A 19,463-nucleotide genomic window follows, 5' to 3' on the forward strand; every position below is an offset into this window, starting at 1 on the left:
TCAAAAGGAATGAGATCTTGCCATTTGCAACGACGTGGATGGAACTGGAGGGTGTTATGCTGAGTGAAATAAGTCAATCAGAGAAAGACATGTATCACATGACCTCACTGACATGAGGAATTCTTAATCTCAGGAAACAAACTGAGTGTTACTGGAGTGGTTGGGGGTGGGAGGGATGGGATGGCTGGGTGATAGACATTGGGGAGGGTATGTGCTACGGTGAGCTCTGTGAATTGTGCAAGACTGTTGAATCACAGATCTGTACTTCTGAAACAAATAACGCAACATATTTTAAGAAAAAAGGAAAAGAAGAAGATAACAGGAGAGGAAGAAAAGGGGAGTATGTCGGAGGGGGAGACGAACCATGAGAGATGATGGACTCTGAAAAACTGAGGGTTCTAGAGGGTAGGGGGGTGGGGGGATGGGTTAGCCTGGTGATGGGTATTGAGGAGGGCACGTTTTGCATGGTGCACTGGGTGTTATGAACAAACAATGAATCATGGAACACTGCATCAAAAACTAATGATGTAATATATGGTGATTAACATAACAATAAAAAAATTAAAAAAAAAAAGAAAGCTGGGGTAGCAATCCTCCTATCAGACAAATTAGATTTTACACCAAAGACTGTGGTAAGGGATGGAGAGGGACACTATATCATACCTTAAAAAGGGTCTATCCAACAAGAACATCTAACAATTATAAATATTTATGCTCCTAACATGGAAGCAGCCAATTATATAATCCAATTCATAACAAAGTTAAAGAAACACATTGATAATAATACAAAAATACTAGAGGACTTTAATACCCCACTCACAGCAATGGACAGATCATCTAAGCAGAAGATCAATAATGAAACAAGGGCTTTGAATGAAACACTGGACCAGATGGACTTCACAGATACATACAGAACATTCTATCCTAAAGCAACAGAATACACATTCTTCTCAAGTGCACATGGAACATTGTCCAGAATAGATCACATACTGGGTCACAAATCAGTTCTCAACCAGTACCAAAAAACGGATTATTTCCTGCATATTTTCAGACCACAATGCTTTAAAACTTGAACTCAATCACAAGAGGAACTTTAGAAGAAACTCAAATACTAGGAGATTAAAGAACATCCTACTAAAGAATGAATGGGCCAAAAAGAAAACTTCAAAAGAATTTAAAAATTCATGGAAACAAATGAAAATGAAAACATAAATGTTCAAAACATTTCAGACGCAGCAAAGGCAGTCCTAAGAGGGAAGTACATAGCAATATAAGCCTTTCCCAAGAAACAAGAAAAGTCTCAAACATACCACCTAAAAATACACCTAAAGGAGCTGGAGAAAGAACAGCAAATAAAACCTAAATCAAGCAGGAGAAGAGATAATAAATATCAGAGCAGAAATCAATGAAATAGAAACCAAAAGAACAGTAGAACAGATCAATGAAACTAGAAGCTTGTACTTTGAAAGAATTAATGAGATCGATAACACCCTAGCCAGACTTATCAAAAAGAAAAGAGAAAGGATCCAAATTCATAAAATCATGAATGAAAGAGGAGAGATAACAACCAACACCAAGGAAATACAAATAATTTTAAGAACATAATATGAGCAACTATATGCAAACAAATTAGGCAATCTGGAAGAAATGGACGCATTCCTGGAAACATATAAACTACCAAAACTGAAACAGAAAGAAATAGAAAACCTGAACAGACCCATAACCAGCAAGGAAATTGAAGCAGTAATAAAAAATCTCCCAAAAAACAAGAGTCCAGGGCTGGATGGCTGCCAATGGGACTTCTATAAACATTTAAAGAATTAATACCTATTCTTCTGAAGCTGTTTCAAAAAATAGAAATGGAAGGAAAACTTCCAAACTCGTTCTATGAGGCCAGCATTACCCTGATCCCCAAACCAGACAAAGACCCCACCAAAAAGAATTATAGACCAATATCCCTGATGAACATGGATGCCAAAATCCTTAGCAAGATACTAGCCAATATGATCCAAAAGGACATTAAAAGGATTATTCACCACAACCAAGTGGGATTTATTTCTGGGCTGTAAGACTGGTTTAACATTTGCAAATCAATCAACTTGATACATCACAATAAAAGGACAAGAACTGTATGTTTCTCTCAATTGATTCAGAAAAGCATTTGACAAAATACAGCATTCCTTCTTGATTAAAACTCTGCACAGTGTAGGGATAGAGGGAACATACTTCAATATCATAAAAGCCATCTATGAAAAGCCCACAGTGAATATCATTCTCAATGGGGAAAAATTGAGAGCTTTTCCCCTAAGGTCAGGAACACGATAGGGATGTCAACTCTCACCGTTGTTGTTCAACATAGTACTAGAAGTCCTAGCCTCAGCACACACATATCAAAAAGAAATAAAATCTATTCAAATTGGCAAAGAAGAAGTCAAACTCTCACTCTTTCCAGATGACATGATACTTTATGTGGAAAACCCAAAACACTCCACCCCAAAATTGCTAGAACTCATACAGGAATTCAGCAACGTGTCAGGATATAAAATCAATGCCTAGAAATCAGTGGCATATACTCTGACAATGTGACAGAAGGAAGAGAAATTAGGGAATCAATCCCATTTACAATTGCACCAAAAACCAGAGGATACCTAGGAATAAACCTAACCAAAGAGGTAAAGCATCTGTACTCTAAAAACTACAGAACACTTATGAAAGAAATTGAGGATGACACAAAGAAATGAAAAACATTCCATGCTCATGGATTGGAAGAATAAATACTGTTAAAATGTCTGTTACACAGAGCAATCTACACATTCATGTGACCCCTAACAAAATACCATCGAGAAATGTCTGTTCATGTCTTCTGCCTATTTCTTGACTGGATTATTTGTTTTTTGGGTGTTGAACATTATAAGTTCTTTATAGATCTTAGATACTAGCCCTTTATCTGATATGCAATTTGCAAATATCTTTTCCCATTCCATAGGCTGCCTGTTAGTTTTGTTGACTGCTTCCTTTGCTGTGCAGAAGTTTTTATCTTGATCAAGTCCCAACAGTTCATTTTTCACTTCAGTTTCCCTTGCCCTTAGAGATGTGTCTAGCAACAAGTTGCAGCAGCTGTGGTCAAAGAGGTTCCTGCCTGGGTTCTCCTCTAGGATTTTGATGGATTCCTGTCTCACATTTAGGTCTTTCATCCACTTTGAGCTTATCTTTGTTTACAGTATAAGAAAATGGTCCAGTTTCATTCTTCTACATGTGGCTATCCAATATTCCCAGCACCATTTATTGAAGAGACTGTCCTTTTCCCATTGGATATTCTTTCCTGATTTGTTGAAGATTAGTTGGCCATAGAGTTGAGGGTCCATTTCTGGGCTCTCTATTCTGTTCCATTGATCTATGTGACTTTTTTTTCTATTATACGGTCTCTCGAAGATTATAGCTTTGTAATATACCTTGAAGTCCGGCATTCTGATGCCACCAGCATTGATTTTCTTTTTCAACATTCCCCTGGCTATTCAGGGTCTTTTCTAGTTCCATACAAATTTGGAGATTATTTGTCCAACTCTGTGAAAAATGTTGATGATATTTTGATAGGGATTGCATTGAATGTGTAGATTGCTCTGGGTAGCATAGACATTTTACCAATATTTATTCTTCCAATTCATGAGCATGGAATGTTTTTGCATTTCTTTGTGTCTTCCTCAATGGCCAACAGACACAGGAAAAAAAGCTTCACATCACTTGGCATCAGGGAAATACAAATCAAAACCACAATGAGATACCACCTCACACCAGACATAATGGTTAAAATTAACAAGACAGGAAACAACAAATAATGGCGAGGATGCGGGAAAGGGGAGCCCTCTTACACTCTTTGTTGGAATGCAAACTGGTATAGACACTCTGGAAAACAGTATGGAGGGTCCTCAAGAAGTTAAAAATAGAGCTACCCTATGGACCCAGCAATTGCACTACTAGGTATTTACCCCAAAGATACAAATGCAGTGATCCAAAGGGGCACCTGAACCCCAATATTTATAGTAGCAATGTCCACAATAGCCAAACTGTGGAAAGAGCTGAGATGTCCATCCACAGATGAATGGATAAAGAAGATACAGTGTATATATATACAATGCAATATTAGCCATCAGAAAGAATGAGTACTTACCATTTACATTGATGTGGATGGAATTGGGGGGTATTATGCTGAGCGAAGTATGTCAATCAGAGAAAGACGATTATCATATGGTTTCACTCATACGTAGAATATAAGAAACAGCACAGAGGATCATATGGGAAGGGAGGGAAAACTGAATGGGAAGTCATCAGAAAGCAAGAGAAACTGTGAGAGACTCTTAACTATAGGAAACAAACTGAGGGTTGCTTGAGGGGAGATGGGTGGGGGAATGGGGTAATTGGGTGATGGGCATTAAGGTGGGCATGTGATGTGATGAGCACTGGGTGTTATACACAACTGATGAATCACTGAACACTACATCTGAAGCTAATGATATTCTATATTTCGGATAATTGAATTTAAATTTTAAAAAGGCTCTTATGGTTGGCTTCCTTCTTTTTTTCCTTTCCCCTATGTTCATCTCTTTTGTTTTTTAAATTCCATATATGAGTGAAATCACATGGTATTTGTCTTTCTATGATTTATTTCACTTAGCATTTCACTAGCTCCATTCATGTTGTTGCAAATAGCAAGATTTCATTTTTGGATGGCTGAGTAATATTCCATTGTGTATATATACCACTTCTTTATCCATTCTTCAGTTGATGGACATTGGGCCTCTTCCCATGATTTGGCTATTGTTTATAATGCTGCTATAAACATCATGGGCATATTCTCCAAACTAGTATTTTTGCATTCTTTGGGTGAATACTTAGCAGTGCAATTGGAGGGTCATAGGGTAGTTCTATTTTGAACATTTTGGACTGTTTTCCAAAGGGACTGCACCAGTTTGCATTCCTACCGTGGATGTGTAAGAGGCTTCCCTTTTCTCTGTATCTTTGCCGACATCTGTTATTTCCTATGCTGTTAATTTTAGCCATTCTGACAGGTATGAGATGGTATCTCATAGTGGTTTTGATTTGTATTCCCCTGATGCTGAGTGATGTTGAGCATCTTTTCATGTATCTGTTGGACATCTTGACACCTTCTTTGGAAAAGTGTCTATTCATGTCTTTGGCCCATTTCCTAAATAGATTATTTGTTTTATGGGTGTTGAGTTTGATAAATTCTTTACCCGGTATGTCATTTGTGAATATCTTCTCCCATTCCACAGCTGCTTTTTACATTTGCTGATTGTTTCATTTGCTGTGCAGAAGCTTTTTATTTTGATGAAGTCCCAGTAGTTCATTTTTACTTTTGTTTTCCTTGCCTCTCAAGGCATGTCTATCAAGAATTTGCTATAGCCGAGGTCAAAGAGGTTGCTGCGTGTGATCTCCTCAAGGATTTTGATGGTTTCCTGTCTCACATTTAGGTCTTTCAACTATTTTAAATTTATTTTTGTGTATGGTGTAAGAAAGTGGCCCGATTTCATTGTTCCGCATGCTGCTGTCCAGTTTTCCCAACAACATTTATTCAATAGACTGTTTTTTCCATTGGATATCCTTTCCTGCTTTGTTGAAGATTAGTTGATCATACAGGTATGGGTCCATTTCTGGGTTTTCTATTCTGTTCCATTGATCTATGTATCTGTTTTTGTGTCTGCACCATACTATCTTGATGACTACAGCTTTGTAATATAACTTCAAGTCTGGAATTGTGATGCCTCCAGCTTTGTTTTTCTTTTTCAAGATTGCTTTGGCTCCTTAGGGTCTTCCTGTGGTTCCATACAAATTTTAGGATTTTTTGTTCTTGTTCTGTAAAAAATGCTGGTGGTATTTTGATAGGCATTGCATTAAATATGTAGATTGCTTTGGGTAGTATAGACATTTTAACAATATTTATTCTTCCAATCCTTAAGCATGGAATGTTTTTCCTTTTTTTGTGTGTTCTCTTCAATTGCTTTCATATGAGTTATATAGTTTACAGAGTACCTCTTTGGTTAGGTTTATTCCTAGGTATCTTATTGTTTTTGGTGTAATTGTAAATGGGATTGACTCCTTGATTGCTATTTCTCTTGCTTCATTATTGCTGTATAGAAATGCAACTGATTTCTGTGCATTGATTTTATATCCTGTGACTTAGCTAAATTTTTCTATCAGTTCTCACGATTTTTTGATGGAGTCTTTCAAGTTTTCTACATAGAGTATCATGTCCTCTCGAATAGTGAAAGTTTGAATTTTCCCTTACTAATTTGTATGCTTTATTTCTTTTTGTTGTCTTTTTGTTGCGGCCAGGACTTCCAGTACTATGTTAATAGATAGGACATTTCTCTCTTCTACCTGACCTCAGAAGCAAAGCTCTCAGTTTTCCCCAGTGGGGATATTAGTTGTGGTTCTTTCATATATGACCTTTATGATGTTGAGGTATGTTACCTCTATCCCTACTTTGTTGATGGTTTTAATCAAGAATAGATGCTATAAATTCATTTTTGCTTTTGTTTCACTAGCCTTTGGAGATGTATCTTGAAAGAAGTTGCTGTAGCCGATGTCAAAGAGGTTACTGCTTATGTTCTCCTCTAGGATTTTGATGGATTCCTGTCTCACGTTGAGGTCTTTCATCCATATTGAGTTTATCTTTGTGTATGGTGTTAGAGAATGGTCAAGTTTCATTCTTCTGTATATAGCTGTCCAATTTTCCCAGCACCATTTATTGAAGAGACTGTCTTTTTTCCATTGCATATTTTTTCCTGCTTTGTCGAAGATTATTTGACCATAGAGTTGAAGGTCCATATCTAGGCTCTCTATTCTGCTCCATTGGTCTATATGTCTGTTTTTGTGCCAGTTTCATGCTGTCTTAGTGATCACTGCTGTGTAATATAGTTTGAAATGGTGACTAACATAACATAATAAAATTAAATTAAATTTAAAAAAGAATGGATGCTATTTTTTGTCAAATGCTTTTTCTGCATCTATTGAGAGGATCATAAGTTTCTTATCACATTGATTGATTTGCAAATACTGAACCACCCCTGCAGCATAGGAATAAATCTTACTTGATCATGATGAATAATTCTTTTAATGTACTGTTAGATTTGATGTGCTCATATCTCAATGAGAAGTTTTGAATCCAGGTTCATCAGGGATATTGGTCTGTAATTCTCCTTTTTAGTGTGGTCTTTGTAAGGTTTTGGAGGTAATGCTGGCCCCATAGAATGGGTTTGGAAGTTTCCCTTCCATTTCAATTTTTTGGAACAGTTTGAAAAGAAAAGGTATTAACTCACCTTTAAATGTCTAATTCTACCATTCTCCCCTGGGAAGCCAACTGCTCCTGGACTTTTGTTTGTTGGAAAATTTTTGATTACTGATTCAATTTTTTGCTGGTTATGGGTCTGTTCAAATTTTCTATTTCTTCCTGTTTCAGTTTTGGTAGTTTGCATGTTTCTAACAATCTATCCATTTCTTCCAGATTGCTTAGTTTATTGGCATATAATTTTTCATAATATTCTTATATTGTTTGTATTTCTGTGGTGTTAGTTATGATCTCTCCTTCATTAATGATTTTATTTATTTGGTTCCTTTCTCTTTTCTTTTTGATAAGTGGCTAGGGGTTTATCAATTTTATTAATTCTTTCAAATACCAAGATCTTAGTTTTGTTGATCTGTTCTACTACTTTTTGGTTGTTGCTGTTTGTTTATATGTCATTTATTTCTTTTTTTTTAAGGATTTTATTTATTTATTTATTTGACAGAGAGACACAGCGAGAGAGGGAACACAAGCAGGGGGAGTGGGAGAGGGAGAAGCAGGCTTCCCGTGGAGCAGGGAGCCCGATGCGGGGCTCGATCCCAGGACGCTGGGATCATGACCTGAACCAAAGGCAGACGCTTAACAACTGAGCCACCCAGGTGCCCCAATATGTCATTTATTTCGTTCTAATCTATATTATTTCCCTTCTTCTGTTGACTTTATGTTTTATTTGCTCTTCCTTTTCTAGTTCCCTTAGTTGTAAAGTAAGTTTGTGTATTTGAGATTTTTATTGATTCTTGAGGTAGACCTACTTCCCTCTTATGAGTGCCTTTGATGATTTCCAAAGGTTTTTGACCTTCATGTTTTCATTTTCATTTGCTTCTATGTATTTTTTTAAAGATTTTATTTATTTGACAAAGAGAGACAGTGAGAGAGGGAGCACAAGTAGGGGGAGTGGGAGAGGGAGAAGCAGAGTCCCCGTTAAACAGTGAGCCTGATGTGGGGCTCAATCCCAGGAGTCTGGGATCATGACCTGCACTGAAGGCAGCCACTTAACCTACTGAGCCATCCAGGTGCCCCTATTTTTTTTTATTACTTCTTTAATTTCCTGGTTAACCAATTCATTCTTTAGTAGGATATTCTTTAACCTCCATTTATTTGGGTATTTCCAAATTTTTTCTTGTGGTTGAATTCAAGTTTCATAGCATTATGGTCTGAAAATATGCATGTTATGATCTCAATCTTTTTGTACTTATGCATCTTTTTTTACTTGACCCAGTATATGATCTATTCTGGAGAATGTTCCATGTGAACTAGAAAAGAATACGCATTCTGCTGCTTTCGGATGACATGTTCTGAATATATCTGTTAAGTACATCTGGTCCAGTGTGTCATCCAAAGCCACTGTTTCATTGTTGATATTCTGCTTAGATGATCTGCCCATTGCTGTAAGTGGGGTCTTAAATTCCTCTAGTATTACTGTATTAAGTCAATGAGTTTCTTTATGTTTGTTATTAATTGATTTATATATTTGGCTGCTCCTAAATTGGGGGTATTAATATTTACAATTGTTAGATCTTCTCGTTGGATAGACCCCTTAATTATGATATAATGCCCTTCTTCATCTCTTGTTGCATTCTTTGGTTTAAAATCTAGTTTGTCTTATATAAATTTAGCTACTCTGGCTTTCTTTTAATGTCCATTAGCATGATAGATGGTTTCAATCTGGAAGTTTTTTTAGGTCTAAAATGGGTCTCTTGTAAGCAATATATACATAAGTCTTATCTTTTTATCCATTCAGATACCCTATGTCTTTTGATTGGAGTATTTAGTCCATTTACACTCATTGACAGACATGTATTTAGTGCCATTGTATTAACTGTAATGCTGGTGTTTCTGGAGATTTTCTCTGTTCCTCTCTAGTCTTTGTTGCTTTTGGTCTTTCTTTCCGACTCAAAGGGTCCCCTTTAATATTTCTTGCATGGCTGGTTTAGTGGTCCTGAACTCCTTTAGTTTTTATTTGTCTGGGAAACTCTCTACCTCTCCCTATTCTTTTTCTTTATATTCTTTTTTTTCTCTCCAAGTTCGTATTTAAATTCAAGTTGGTTAACACACAGTGTAGTATTAGTTTCAGGAGTAGAATCCAGTGATTCATCACTTACATATAATACTCAGTGCTCATACAAGTGCCTTCCTTAATGCCCATTACCCATTTAGCCCATCCCCTCACACATCTTCCCTCCATCAACCCTTAGTTCATTCTCTATAGCTAAGAGTCTATCTCTCCTTCTATTCTGAATGTCAGCCTTGCTGGATAAAGTATTCTTGGTTGCATATTTTTCCCATTCAGTTCATTGAATATATCATGCCACTCTTCTCTAGTCTGCCAGGTTTCTGTGGCGAGATCTGCTGAAAACCTTATTTGTCTTCCCTTGTAGGTTAAGGACTTTTTTTTTCCCTTGCTGCGTTCAGGATTATTTTCTTTTCTGTGTACTTTGCCAGTTTTACTGTGATTTTTCTTGGTGTTGGCTGGCTTTTGTTGAATTTGATGGGCGTTCTCTGTGCCTCCTGGATTTGGATGTCTATTTCTGTCCCCAGATTAGGGAAGTTTTCAGCTATAATTTGCTCAAATAAACCTTCTGCCCCCTTTTGTTCCTCTTTTGGGACTCCTGTGATATGAATGTTATTACTCTTTATGGACTCACCGAGTTCCTTAAGTCTACATTCATGATCCAATATTTTTCTTATTTTCTTTCTTTTAGCTTCATTTTCCCCCCATAATTTTATCTTCTATATCACTAATTCATTTCTCTGCTTCTCCTATCCTTGTCAATACATCCAGTTGGTTTTGCATCTCAGTTATAGCATTTTTTTTTTATTTTGGCCTGACTAGTTTTTATTTCCTTTATCTCTGCAGTAAGGGACTCCCCTTGTCTTTCTCAATCCCACCTACTATCCTTGATTGCTCTTTTAAATTACCATGGAACACTACATCAAAAACTAAAGATATACTGTATGGTGACTAACATAACATAATAAAAAAATTAAAAAATAAATTATCATTCAGGCATATTACTTACATCTTTTTTTTAAGATTTTATCCATTCATTTGAGAGAGAGAATGAGAGAGAGAGAGAGAGCACATGAGAGGAGGGAGGGTCAGAGGGAGAAGCAGACTCCCTGCCGAGCAGGGAGCCCAATGCAGGACTCAATCCTGGAACTCCAGGATCATGGCCCGAGCCAAAGGCAGCCACTCAACCAATTGAGCCACCCAGGTGCCCACTTACATCTGTTTTGATTATATCACTGGCTGTGACCTCTTCTTGTTCTTTCTTTTGGGATAAATTCCTCTACCTGGCATTTTTCCTAGACCTCTGTCTTCTCTGTGTTAAGGAAACCTGTTACCTTTCCTGCTCCTTAGAGTAATGGCTATATTAAGAAGAGGTCATGTTCTGTCTAGGGCCTGGTGCTTCAGGAAGTTTTTTTTTTTTTCTGTGTGTGTATGCTGTGTGCATTCTGCTGTTGTGTTTTGGCTGCTCTTTCCCTCAGATCAGTCCTCTGCAGAGTTTCTCCTTGCCTTCAGTGGGGTGTGTTTGGACCTCCTCCAATGCGTGGTGAGTTTTAACTAGGTATGTTTTGGTCTGCTTTTAGAAAAGGCTAGATACTATTTCCACTATAGCTGAAGATTGGCAGCACCTTATGACCAGTAGAGTTGGTGTCTGTATGTTTGTCGGGGGAGGGACCTACTGTGTTAATTCTTAGGCATACTTGACCTAGTAAAGATTCACCTTGGTGGTTTAGCTGGTTAAGCAACTGGCTCTTGATTTAGGCTCAGGTCATGATCTCAGGGTCATGAGATCAAGCCCTGCATCAGGCTCTGTGCTGGATGTGGAGCCTGCTTAAGATTCTCTCTCTCGGGGTGCCTGGGTGGCTCAGTCAGTTAAGCGACTGCCTTTGGCTCAGGTCATGATCCCGGAGTCCTGGGATTGAGTCCCACATCAGGCTCCCCCTTCTCTGTGGGGAGCCTGCTTCTCCCTCTGCCTGTGACTCCCCCTGCTTGTGCTCACTCTCTGTGTGTGTGTGTGTGTGTGTCAAATAAATAAATAAAATCTTTTTAAAAAAAGATTCTCTCTCTCCTTCTCCCTCTGCTCACTCACATCCTCTTTCTCAAAAAAATAAAATAAAATAAAAATTAGAAAATTAAAAAAAAAAGATGCACCCACAGGACACAGTGAAGTGGGCATTGGTTTAAGTAGCTCCAGCCTCCACTGGTGGTGCTGTGCTGCTCATGGAAATCTATCTGTGCTGATGGGTTTGGGGGAAAATGGTGTCACCCCACTCTCTTGTCCCCAGAGAGGGGAGTTCACACATGCAGCTGTTCAGGAAGCCCTCACAGAAGAGCAAACAATTTCCTCTCTTGTGTCCTGGTTTCCATCAGAACCCTGCTTTCACCCTGTCTGTGTCTGAGCCATCTGTCTGCCTGGCAGCACAGTGCTCCCGTGTTTTATCTCAGAGGTATGGCTGGGTTTCAAAACTCCAAATTTTGGGACCCAGCACAGCTCAGACCCACACTGATCCTCTGAGTTAGGGTCTTGATGTGCTGTGGCTGGTGCCATTTGTCCCAGAAAAGTAGTTGCATGACCATGCAGGGGCTCAGAGTTTATGGTAAAGCACAGTCAAAAGCTGGCTTCCAGGTTAGCTGCCTTCAGCAGATGCCTCCTGTTAATTAACAGGGCTGCTTAACAGTGCTTGCCATCATTTTTGTCCTGAGAGGCAGTGTCATATTTCCCAAATGCACTCCAAGAAGGGGAACTGCCTCTTCTCATTCTATTTTTAGGGTGGTGCTCACAAGGATACACTGCTAAGTACTAGTGGCATTTGGTTAGCACACTTATTGGTATGAACACTGCCACACTGGTGAGAAATGACCTTGCCATCATTTCTGTGCCTAATTCCTATATAAGGCATCAACAGAAAGACTGAGAAAGTGCAAAAATTCTGGAAAAAAATAAACAGAAGTCTTGAAGAATCACTAGATTATTAAAGCCTCACACTGTTTAAATTGACAGATTCTATACAACATTAATAATTTGTGATTACTTAAATAATAAAAATAATCCAGAAAAACGTTTATAAAAAATAGGTATTACCTTGAGAGTGCATCATTGTTTCTTCTCAGGTAAGGGAGTTGGTAAAGGTGACAAAATCAGGTATTCTTTGGTGAAGTGGCAAGAATTCCATGCAATTGTGATCTTACTTCCAACCTACAAACCACAGGTACAATCAGAGGAGCCAAGGAAGAAAATTTTTCAAATTCAATGTTTATTGATAAAAGCTTGTAAGCAACTAATTATATACATTCAATGACCACTTATATGACAAGAAAAAAAGTACCCTTGTTCCATGAAATAGAATGGTATAGAAAGTAATTTGTTTTAAGATGTAGTCAAAGTTTCTCCAAAGAACTCTTAGCATCATTCAATAAAACTAGGATCTTCCTTTAAACAGAAATGAAACAGACTGAAGGAATATCAACATTAACCAATAAAATTCCAAGATTTGGATATAATGGCAATAATTTCACAGTATATATATATATATTAGTTAGTTCAGTTAGCCAACAAATAATACATCATTAGTTTTTGATGTAGTGTTCAATGATTCATTAGTTGTGTATAACACCCAGTGTTCATCACAACACATGTCCTCCTTAATACCCATCACCTGGCTACCCCATCTCCCTATCCCCTCTCTTCTAAAAAAAAATATTTAATGCAGTATATACTTGAATACATCACTCAAATATCTAGAAAATTTCTCTTTGAGTGACAAGAAAAAAACACTATGAATTATTGTGACTGGATTACAAGCAAATTAACACTCTCTGAGATATTCCCACAAATACAAACCATTATTCAGCTTCCATTATGTTTCCTTTATCTAAAAATTATTGATAACTCATGAATTATAATATCTTTTGAACTATCTAATTGACCTCAATGGACTATGCCTCACTCACAAGATTGCAGCATCTAAGGAAATCATGTGAATGGCTTAAGGGTAGACAAAAATGTGACTCATCAGTCTCATTACTCATGTGCTGGTTCCCCAGTGCCTGATTATTATGACTATATGGATGCTGCTAGCCAAGCACTCAAAGAGTTACCATGTCATTTCTAAATCAGATATTTATAGATCTCTGCACAATTCATTTTTCTTAATGTATGCAATAAGTTTAGGTTTCAAATACCACAGACCTGGCTGGTTATACTACCTGACTAACTGAACTTTATCCATATTTTTTTACTTCATATGGTCCTTTGGTAGACCTCAGCTCACAGAAGTGTTTCTGTCACTCATTTTTTCATATTCCAATGATATCCATTTTTTAATTCATCATTGATCTAGTCACATTTATAAAATGGATATTGATCCTAAGATATGTGACAGACACTAAGCACTCCAGATTCTGTCTCCCTGGGACACACTGACTCATACTATTTAATCATGGAGACTAGTCATCATAGTCAATGACTCAGCCTCACAACTGATTAGTATAGTCAGAATTTCACTGTCATATGAATGTTAGAGTATCCTAAGAGGAATGCCAGTTTTTTTTTTTTCAGGACAAAATGCTCACTAATGTTAGAATTCCTACTGGAATTCTCTCTTTTTAAAAAAGATTTTATTTATTTATTTGACAGAGAGAGAGTGAGCGAGAGAAAGAGAAGGAGCAGGGGGAGGGGCAGAGGGAGAAGGAGAAGTAGACTCCCCACTGAGCAGGGAGCCTGACGTGGGGCTAGATGGATCCCAGGACTCCGGGATCATGATCTGAGCTGAAGGCAGACACTTAACTGAGCCACCCAACCCCCACCCCCTCCTGGAATTCTATCAAGAAGAAGGAATCAATTCATATGAGACCCAGATAGTGGTTCATGTCAACCTGTGCAAATAGACTAAAATATGGAAAGATGTGATGTCCATCTGTCAAACATGCACAACACAGAAGGGATTATAATATACCTTCATATCAAGTGAACTCATATTACTTTATTAGGATGTTTCTGTTATTATTTTGAATAATAAAAGTAATAAAGAGAGAAGTCATAAAAATCCTGGAAATAAAAGAGACAAAATATTTGACAGTTCACCAGATAATTAATAACTCACATTGTCTGGATTAACAGATACTTCACAAAACCAATTATCTACTTGACTACAGAAAAATATTAAAAATATAAGCCATAAAAGTAATTTATTTCAAACTGGTTATTGCCCTTGGAGTGTATTGTTTTGTGCCATCTCAGAGAGAAGGAACAGATAAAAATGACAAAATCAGCACTTCTTTGCTATGGTGATGAGTATTCATGCAATTCAAAAAATCACTTCCATTCCACAAAAACACAGAGGAAATATAAAAAGTTGTGAAACAAAACCTTCCCAGATGAATGTTTACTGATAATAGATAATTAAGGAATCAAACAAAGATGTTCCCTTGACCATCTACACTCATTTGATCCTCAGGTAAGGGAGTTCCTCAGAAAAAATTATGCTTTTTCCTCAGAAAAAAAGTAGTATAGAAAATTAAGTTTTCTAAAACTTTGGTCTCAAAGCTGACCCAAAGCCCACCCCCCAAGCATCACTCACTAAAATTATAACTTATCTTTATGCACATAAACCCACTGATGGAATATGAATGTTAAGCAATGATATCAACATAAAATTCCAAGAATTGGAAATTTAATCATTTCATCTTAAAATGTTTAATGAAATATCTAATTTAATCCATCATCAAATATCTAGAAAATTTCTCCCTGAGTGAGGAGAAAAAGAAAAAAAATTCTAATCTTGAAACTGGGCGGGCGCCTGGGTGGCTCAGTTGGTTAAGCGACTGCCTTCGGCTCAGGTCATGATTCTGGAGTCCCGGGATTGAGCCCCACATCGGGCTCCCTGCTCAGCAGGGAGTCTGCTTCTCCCTCTGACCCTCTTCTCTCTCGTGCTCTGTATCTCTCATTCTCTCTCTCTCTCAAATAAATAAATAAAATCTTAAAAAAAAAGAAACTGGGCTAGCAAGCAAATTAAAACATAATAAGATCATCTAATAAATACCTACTTACTCTTCAATTTTCCCATATTTCTTATACTTAAGAGATAAATGGGGGCACTTGTGTGGCTCAGATGGTTGGGCACCTGCCTTCGGCTCAGGTCATGATCCCAGGGTCCTGGGATCGAGTCCCGCATTGGGCTCTCTGCTCAGCGGGGAGCCTGTTTCTCCCTCTGCCTCTCTCTCTCTCTGTCTCTCATGCCTCTTTCTCTCTCTCTCTCTTTAAAAAAAAAGAGATAAATGACAAGCAAAAAAATGAATAACTTCTTTCTTTCTTTTTTTAAGATTTTATGTATTTATTTGACAGAGAGAGACACAGTGAGAGGGGGAACACAAGCAGGGGGAGTGGGAGAGGGAGAAGCAGGCTCTCCACTGAGCAGGGAGCCCGATGCAGGGCTCGATCCCAGGACCCTGGGACCATGACCTGAAACAAAGGCAGACGCTTAATGACTGAGCCACCCAGGCGCCCCTGAATAACTTATTTCTAACTGACTATCTAATAAGACCTCAAGATGTTGATTCTCACAAATGACTGACTGAGAAGATGGTGTAAATGGCTCAGGACTAGGCACAGCCATTTCCCACAGTGTTCACTACTCATGTGCTGGTTTTCCACAGTCTGCTTAATGTGCGTGTATGAAAGCTATCAGTCAAGCCCTCAGAGTTACTATGTCATTCCACAGTGGTTATTTACAGCCTCTGTACCATTCATTTCCTCTAGCATTTGTTAGTATGCTAGTTTTCCAATGCCATAGTCCTTATTTGGTACCATTGGTGACCAAATTGAATTCCCTTTCATATTTTTTGCCTAGTATCGTGGTCCCTGTGCTGGACCTCACCTTGTAGAAGTTATTTTGTCACTCATTTTGTTCAGATTTCAACAAGACCCATTTGTAAAGCCATCATTGATCTAAGCAAGTTTGCAAAAGGGATTTTAATCCTGAGATATATGTCAGATACTGAGCACTCAGGATTCTGTCTCCCTAGGACACAGTGAACCATACTATTCAGTTATGGAGAGTAGCCACCACAGTCAAGGACCCAGCCTCATGACTGACTAGCTTAGCCAAAACCTTACCAGTAGAGTTAACATTCCCTGAGAGAATGTCTGTATCTTCAGGAAAAAATGCTTACCAGCATGAAAATTCCCACTGGCCCTTGAGGATAGGATGCAGAATTCTTCCCAAAACTTTCCTTCATTTCATGTCTCAAAGGGAAGAAATAAAAGCTTTTATATGAAACCAAGTTCTGTGTCCATGTTCAAGTTAGCAAAGAATTATGGAAAGATGAGAAATATACATGTCCATCTGTATCATTCACAACATAAGAGGTTTACTATGCATAAGTATATCATAATACTATTTTTCAAGTAGGCCCTTCTGATATAATTTAAAAAAGGATGCATATAATCCTGGAGGGAAAGTACACAGAAGTCTCAGATAACCCAGAATGTAAAGGCTTCATATTGTCTGGATTAAGAGACTCTTCAAAATCATGTGTATGTAATCTTATTTGCCAACAATAAATAATAGAAATAACCTAAATAATAATAAATAATAAATTTTATTAAAAATTGCAAAGTTACCTCTGGAGTGCAGTGTTCTGATTATTCCCATAGAAGAGAACTGGTAACAATGACAAAATAAAAAAATAAATAAATAAAATTAAAAAAAAACAATGACAAAATCAGTAGTTCATTGGAGCAGTGGTAGAAATTTCATCCAATTCCAATATCACTTAAAATCTACAAAATATACTGGGAAATTAAGAAAGTTGACAAACAAAAACACCACAATTGAAAATTTACTAATAACAAGTCATAAAAAATAAACCATAGATATTCACTTGACTCTCTATAGCACAAGAAAAATTATATTCACTACTTGAAACAGGGAGCATTGAAGGTCACAAGACCTTGGTCTCAAAGTTTCCCAAAACGGCCTCCATCAGCATCGGGCTTAAAACTAGGATCTCGCCTTCAACACTATGAAATCCACTAACAAAATGTAAATATTGGGCAACAAAATCTACCTAAAACACCAAGATCTGAAAATGCAATAATTTTATAATTAAACATTTTAGTACAGCATCTACTTGAGTCCATAGCTCAAATGTCTAGAACATTTCTGCTTGGGTGATAGGGGAAAAAATAGCATTCTAATTCTTGTGACCTCATCGGCAAGGAAATTAAAACATCCTCTAAAACATTTTGACAAATAGAAATTACTCTTCAATTTCCATATTTCTTTTACTTAAGAGATAAATAAGTAAAGACTCATCCTTTACCTTGATTACCTAGTCGATCTCAGTCAATTGCTCCTCACTCTAAAGATTTTGGCATGTAAGAAAAATGCATGAATGGCTCAAAGGTAGGCATAACCATTTACCACTGGGCTCTCTCCTCACATGCTGGTTCTCCAGTCTGGTTACTATGAATGTATGGATGCTGCCAGCCAAGCACTCAAAGAGTTGCTATGTCATTCCTAAATCAGAAATTGAAAGATCTTTATATAATTCATTATTCTTAATATATGCAATCAGGGTAGAATTCAATTACTATAGTCCCTATTAGTTATACCAGCTGACAAACTGAAATCCCCTCCACATTTTGCCTAACATGATCTCTTGTGCTGGACCTCAGTCCACAGAAGTTACTTTGTCACTCATTTTGTTCAGACTCCAGTGAGAATCAAAGATCCAGACACATTTCTTTTTTTAAAAAAATCTTGATCCTGACATATGTGGCAGACACTGAGCATTCCAGATTATTTCACCCCGGGACACACTAACCCATATCATTTACTCACGGAGACTAGTCATCAAAGCCTCATGGCTGACTAGCACAGCCAGAGTCTTATTGTAATAGGAGTGTTGTAGTGTCTTAAGAGAAATGTCAGTATCTTCAGGACAAAATGCTTACTGGTGGTAGAATTCCTACTGGCTCTTGAGGATGAGATGGTAGAATTATTCCCAATATTTTCTTCCTTGTCACATTTCAAGAGGAAGTGATAATTTTTTTATTCATGTGAAAGCAAGGTTTTAGTTTACATTGACCTGTGAATATGGAGTAAAAATAAGAAAATATAAGTATACATGCCCATTTGTCAACCACTGAAAAGACTGAATGGTTCATTATGTACCTGCGTGTAAATATGCTAAGTTACTACTGTACTAGGATTTTTCTGATATTCTTGGAAATAGATGAGACAGAAACCCTAGATGACTCCACAAATTATTAAACCTCACACTCGTTAGTTTCACAGAAATTTTGCAAAACCAATTATATTATCAACTAGATTAAAAAGGGAGTGCTGTTGCTGTGATGAGCACCAGGTGTTGTATGAAACTATTGAATATATTGTACACCTGAAACTGATATTACGCTATATGTTAACTAACTAGAATTTTAAGTAAAAACTCTAAAAAACAAATGAATGATCCATGAAAAATTAATTAATTTTTTTATGTTTTGTTAGTCACCATACAGTACATCATTAGTTGTTGATGTAATGTTCCATGATTCATTGTTTGTGTATTACACCCATTGCAGCATGCAGAACATGCCCACTTTAATACCCATCACCAGGCTAACCCATCCCCCCACACCCTCCCCTCTACAACCCTCATGTTGTTTCTCAGAGTCCATAGTCTCTCATGATTCGTCTCCCCCCTCTGATTTCCCCCCTTCATTCTTCCCCCCCGCTATCTTATTCTTTTTTTTTTTTAACATACAATGTATTATTTGTTTCAGAGGTACAGGTCTGTGATTCAACAGTCTTACACAATTCACAGTGTTCACAATAGCACATACCCTCCCCAATGTTTATCACCCAGCTACCCCATCCCTCCCAATCCTTACTATTCCAGCAGCCCTCAGTTTGTTTCCTGAGATTAAGAATTCCTCGTATCAGTGAGGTCATATGATACATGTCTTTTTCTGATTGACTTATTTCACTCAGCATAATACCCTCCAATTCCATCCACGTCATTGCAAATGACAAGATTTCATTCCTTTTGATGGCTGTATAATATTCCATTGTGTATATATATATATATATA

The 19,463-nt window shown here is 37.4% G+C and overlaps 1 long non-coding RNA gene and 1 other non-coding gene across 3 annotated transcripts in view; both read right to left on the bottom strand.

The window, feature by feature from the left end:
• The window catches only part of LOC141371574 (uncharacterized), a 55,539-nt gene that overhangs the window by 25,327 nt on the left and 10,749 nt on the right, over positions 1-19,463 (bottom strand). For both annotated transcript variants that reach the window (XR_012376643.1, XR_012376644.1), the window contains exons 2-6: positions 18,325-18,458; positions 17,691-17,887; positions 16,990-17,029; positions 16,539-16,611; positions 12,451-12,564 (exon numbers count right to left, since the gene is read on the bottom strand). This is a non-coding gene — a long non-coding RNA (uncharacterized lncRNA). The remainder of the gene's footprint in view (positions 1-12,450; positions 12,565-16,538; positions 16,612-16,989; positions 17,030-17,690; positions 17,888-18,324; positions 18,459-19,463) is intronic.
• Positions 16,235-16,316, bottom strand: LOC112808871 (small nucleolar RNA SNORD116). Its single transcript, XR_003204469.1, has one exon. It is a non-coding gene; the product is annotated as a small nucleolar RNA SNORD116 (small nucleolar RNA).

This window comes from Callorhinus ursinus, unplaced genomic scaffold (genome assembly GCF_003265705.2).
Source record: "Callorhinus ursinus isolate GAN/ISIS: 27379988/994484 unplaced genomic scaffold, GSC_fseal_2.0 scaffold78, whole genome shotgun sequence".
Classification (NCBI taxonomy): Eukaryota; Metazoa; Chordata; class Mammalia; order Carnivora; family Otariidae; genus Callorhinus; species Callorhinus ursinus.